Raw genomic sequence first — 6030 nt, 5'->3', positions numbered from 1 at the left:
ACCATATCTAGGATATGGCATTGTAAGAGCTATATGTGCTTAATGAGTACTCGTAGTGATTTCGAATGATTCAACGGGTATATTTAAGATGATAAATAAAGTAAGATCAGAATAAGTGATACGGATATGTACAGAAGGTATGTGAAAATCAAATGAAAGTAAAAATTTGTGAGTTCATATTATATTATGTTATGTATACTAAGTAAGTGAATACGTAAAAAGATGGTGGATATGTTGTTAAGAAATGAATTCATGTTATAAATGTGTTACGGATTTAGTCTATGGGATGTTTGAGTATATGTGTACTTTCGGTCAAAGTTACTGACTTATACATTGATGAAAATGTGGGTTACAAATATGTGGGTTGATGATGTGAATTATACATGTTAATATGTGCTTGATATGTGTTTGAAATGCAATCGTGAATTAAATTAAGTGATTATTGCTTATGAAGTCAAGGAAATGAGATATATGTGCATACTTGTAGAAATGTTTATGTATTTGTTTTAAGATAAGAAAATGATTTTATAGATTGATGTGAAATCAATAATGAATTACAATTGCTATCGATGAGCTAATGTTTATATGAATATAATTCAATAAAAGGACGTTATCCTAAACTATGCATCGGTAGAAATTTTCGGGGACGAAAATTTCTTAAGTGGGGGAGAGTTGTGACAGCCCTAAAGTGACCCTAGTCGGAAAGCGGTTTCGGGACCACTAAACCGAGTCACCAAATTATTTGAATATGATATTTATTGTCTAAAATATGTGATTATGAATGTGTGAAAGTTTTAAGCTTCGATTTAGTAAATTGCATGTGAATTTAGTCAATAGGACTTATGTGTGACACTTTTGAAATGTGATAGGTTAATCTATAAGGATCTATTAGTGCATGTAATGAAAGGAGTGGACTTGCATGTCAATTTTCCCCATTTAATTACTAGTGGCCGGCCATGACAAAGGATGATGGGCAAAACATGTCATAAAACATGTTGTGTTAATGGTTTATGTTAGAAATGATAAAATAATAATGGGAAGGTAAATGATGACAAAAAAATGTGTGTGGTTGCCCCGCCCTCCATTGCCGTGAATGGAAGAAAGAAAACAAAACAAAAGAAAAAAAAATGTTCATCTTCTTCTCCTACCTCTCTCAAGTCGAAATTAACCAAGAAATGGAAGAAAGCACACCTAAGGCATTCGGCCATCTTGTGTGGGGGAATTAAGGTATGATATCATGTGATTCTTTTGGAATTTTTGTGAAGTTGAGTTTGTTTTGGTGCTCATAACATGGCCCATGTGTTAATTTTTGAGTTTGTGTTGCAAGAAACATTTGGTTATGTCCTTATATGTCAAATTGATGATAAATTTTTGATATTTGGTGAATGAATATGGGTTTCGGTCATGGTAGATAACAAAGAATGTGGTTGTTGTTCTTGTTAATTTGGATGAATTTTTGGTGGATAGGTGCTTGAATCAAACAAATGATCATGTGTGTACACTAGGTGCTAGCTGAGAAGATTCGGTCACTATATTGGAGGCTATTGCCGAATATGAGTTTAGTTATTGAGAGGGATGAATGTGTTTTGAGTTGATGGAATAAAAGAATGCTTAAAGATGTGTCACAACAAATTATATGTTAAGCTAAGGTTGTTAAATTATCAATCTTTCTTCCTAGCCGAATATGTGTTTATAAAGTTGAGCTGTTAAATAGATTTTGAAGTTAGCCCATGCATTTATTTTTGAATTTAAGAAGAATGATACATTCGACTATGCTTTGATGTCCTTGGATTGTTGTCCATTGAGTAAATGATTGAGGAATGGTTAGAAGAATTTGAATGCTAAACTAGTTGATTTGTTTGATGATATATATATGTTCGGCAATGGGATAAAATGTGTATTAAGGTAAGTTTCATGGTGATTATGCTTGTGATGTTGGGTTAATACTCGGCATTGAGTAATGTGGGGTAAGGTGATTAATCGGCTATGAAATTAGCTAAATTGAATAGGTATGTTTAATGATATGCTTAGTATAATGTATGATCTTATAACTCGGTTTGGTATTGAGATAAAGGTTAGATGTATGATTGGATTTTGGTATGTGTTAAATTGGTCAATCAAAGATTAAATGATATGTGATTGTTAAGTGAATAATATTAGTTAAGTACTTAAGCAAATCTATTGTTTTAATTAAGCTTAAGAGCAAAGAGGATCAAAGTCGGATAGGGGAAAAGAGAAAGTAAACGAATAGCCGTGGACATCTAATCGTCGACCACTTCCGAGGTAAGTTTTAAGCGATTAAACATTGAGTAAATTCAATCATAGTAGGACATAATGAGTTGATTTAATAAGATATGATGTGGCCATGATATGTCTTAAACTCAAATAGTAAGTTCATAAGTGTTTGGACTTGGAAATTTAAGAGCAAATTGTAATAATTTGCTTGGACAGCATCAGTAATGTGATCTTAGAAAATCACTATAAATTGTTGGTGTGGAATTATAGGCAGAGTAAAATATGTAATCAAAGCTTAGTTGGTCTTGTTTCTTATAAAAGAGACCGTGGAAGCAAAGAAATTTCCTATAAAGAGATATTTAAAGTTGTGTGGGACAAGGTCGTAATGACTCAAAATCCCTGTTCTATTTTTGGAAAATCATTATAATTTGTACAAAAATGGTTATAAGATAAGATTTATATGCTTAGACTCCTTAATGAGTCTAGTTTAAAATGAAATCAAATATAATACATTATGAATTCTGTACAATGAAAAATTTGATTCGTAGTGAAGAGTGGTCAGATTAGTCAAACAGTGAAACAGGGGAAACTTTAAGAAAAATCTGGTATTGATTGGCCAAACCTAAAATTCTGAAAATTTTAAGGATGGAAGATATATGAGTCTATATTCAGGGAAAATTAACAGCAATTGATTTTGAGTTTTTTAGCTCCAGTTATAAATAATTTAGTGACTATTGCTCAGGAAAATAGCTTGTGGTGAATATGTGAATTTGTTGTAAACATTGATCAAACTATTTGAGTTGCTTATAAGCTATGGCTGAAATTGATGTACAAGATAAATATATATATGTGTGATATGTATATGTGGTAAAGCCGAATGGCTAATGTGAAATATATATGAGATATGTATATGTGGTAAAGCCGAATGGCTAATGAAAATATATATGAGATACGATATGTGGTAAAGCCGAATGGCTAATGTGAAATATATGTGTGATATGTATATGTGGTAAAGCCGAATGGCTAATGTGAAATATATATGAGATATGTATATGTGGTAAAGCCGAATGGCTAATGTGAAATATATGTGTGATATGTACATGTGGTAAAGCCGAATGGCTAATGTGAAATATATGTGTGATATGTATATGTGGTAAATCCGAATGGCTAATGTGAAATATATGTGTGATATGTATATGTGGTAAAGCCGAATGGCTAATGTGAGATATATGTGTGATATGTAGATGTGGTAAAACCGAATGGCGAATGTGAAATATATATGAGATATGTATATGTGGTAAAGCCGAATGGCTAATGTGAAATATATGTGTGATATGTATATGTGGTAAAGCCGAATGGCTAATGTGAAATATATGTGTGATATGTATATGTGGTAAAGCCGAATGGCTAATGAAAAATATATGTGAGATATGTATATGTGGTAAAGCCGAATGGCTAATGTGAAATATATGTGTGATATGTATATGTGGTAAAGTAGAATGGCTAATGTGAAATATATGTGTGATATGTATATGTGGTAAAGCCGAATGGCTAATGTGAAATATATGTGTGATATGTATATGTGGTAAAGCCGAATGGCTAATGTGAAATATATGTGTGATATGTATATGTGGTAAAGCCAATGGCTAATGTGAAATATATATGAGATATGTATATGTGGTAAAGCCGAATGGCTAATGTGAATGTTGTAACATGCGATTAAATGTACATGAAACTTGGAAATATATTCCGGGTGAGACCCGATGACTACGTGTGGAGATTATGTCCGGGTAAGACCCGATGACTACGTGTGGAGATTATGTCCGGGTAAGACTTCGTAATAAGAATTGCGTATAAATATATTCAATGCGAAAGGTTAAACAGGTATGTACTCCAAGTTTATATATGATGCATACGAGAGCAATCTATGGGACTATTCCTATGATTATGTGGCATCGAATTACTGTGAGAGGTTATGTGAAATCATACGATATATCTATGTCACATGAGCTCACTTTTATGTGAGAGTTTATCTGCCTATTGTATATGATGAGATGTGCATATTCGGTAAAGGGATGGTATGCCCAAGGAAGAGTGAAATAAAAATACGAACAACTATGTTATAATTTGATTGTTATCTGTTGACACTACTTAAAACTTACTAAGCATTGTAATGCTTACTCCGCTTACTCTGTTTCTCTGTCTTATAGGTCTCATTGCGGCTACAGTGCTCGGGGATCGTCAGCAACTAGTCACACTATCACTATCCACCGCTTGCTACTGCTATGTTTAGAACTATTTTATGGCATGTATAGAATAGACTAGTGGCGGAAGAATATTTTTGGTTAATGTATATAAGCCATGCGAAAATGGCATCTTTTGAATGTTTACTTAGTGAAGTTTAAATTTTACCTTTGGCTGTGCTTAGTACTTATTTAAATGAACGATCTTTAATTCAAGAAAAAAGTTCAAAATTTTACTGTTCTGACGTGAGTTACAAGTCCGGTAATGCCCCTTACCTATTCTGGCGACGGTTACGGGATAGGGGTGTTACATTTTATTAGTATCAGAGCTACGATTTAGTCGATTCTAGGACTAACGTAGCACGCGTGAGTCTATTTATACATGCCATAAAGTGATAAATTGATAGTGTGTTGATTTTTTACTATTAAAATGTGGTTGTTGTATTGTAATGAATCTTGATCCCGATCGAGCTGTAGTAAGCTTCTGACTATGAGAATTTGCGATATAACTTCACTTAGATATGCCTAAATTATTAAGTTGATCAGTGCACGATCATGTACTCGTATTTGAATTTCGATTCGGATTGAATTATAAGGGTATAAGTGATGCAATTTTGAAAGAGTGTTATGACTATAAATGTGATTTTTGTACGTGGCTATGGAACTGGAAGTTGAATGGTCGATAAGCATATTGTGTTTGTATTCAAGTAATGTAAATGATGTACTAATGTGTATTGCTATATGTGTATATGTACATGAGAATTGAGAGTGATGTATCCAGACTAAGTTTCGAAGAGCATTCGTGCTAGTGATGTATCCGGACTAAGTTCCGAAGAGCATTCGTGCTAGTGATGTATCCGGACTAAGTTCCGAAGAGCATTTGTGCTAGTGATGTATCCGGACTAAGTTCCGAAGAGCATTCCTGCTAGTGATGTATCCGGACTAAGTCCCGAAGAGCATTCGTGCTAGTGATGTATCCGGGCTAGGTCCCGAAGAGCAATCATGCTGGTGATGTGTATTCGGGCCTTCGTGCCGGTAATTTGAGCAAAGTTTAAGCGTTCATTACTATACAAATTCAAATTTAAATGAGATGATATGTTTAAAAGTGTACATACATGATGTTTATCGACTTGGTTAAGTCATTTCAATGTGTAATAACGAATGAATAAGAGCACTATGTGTGTGAATGATTAGAGGCACTGTGTGTGTACAAATTCCTTTAACCGAGCACTATGAGTGCGAGATCGGTCGATGGGCACTAAGTGTGTGAAGTGGAATTCATGTAAGACCTCGTGCTGGGACGAAGGAATTAATTTGAGATAGTGTGTAAGACCATGTCGGGACATGGCATCGGCTCGATATGTGAGAATATGTAAGACCATATCTAGGATATGGCATTGTAAGAGCTATATGTGCTTAATGAGTACTCGTAGTGATTTCGAATGATTCAACGGGTATATTTAAGATGATAAATAAAGTAAGATCGTAATAAGTGATACGGATATGTACGTAAGGTATGTGAAAATCAAATGAAAGTAAAATTTGTGAGTTC

The sequence above is a fragment of the Gossypium arboreum genome, chromosome 5 (assembly GCF_025698485.1).
Source record: "Gossypium arboreum isolate Shixiya-1 chromosome 5, ASM2569848v2, whole genome shotgun sequence".
In the NCBI taxonomy this organism is placed as follows: Eukaryota; Viridiplantae; Streptophyta; class Magnoliopsida; order Malvales; family Malvaceae; genus Gossypium; species Gossypium arboreum.
The sequence above is the reverse complement of the archived record's forward strand: the minus strand, read 5'-3'. Positions refer to the sequence as shown.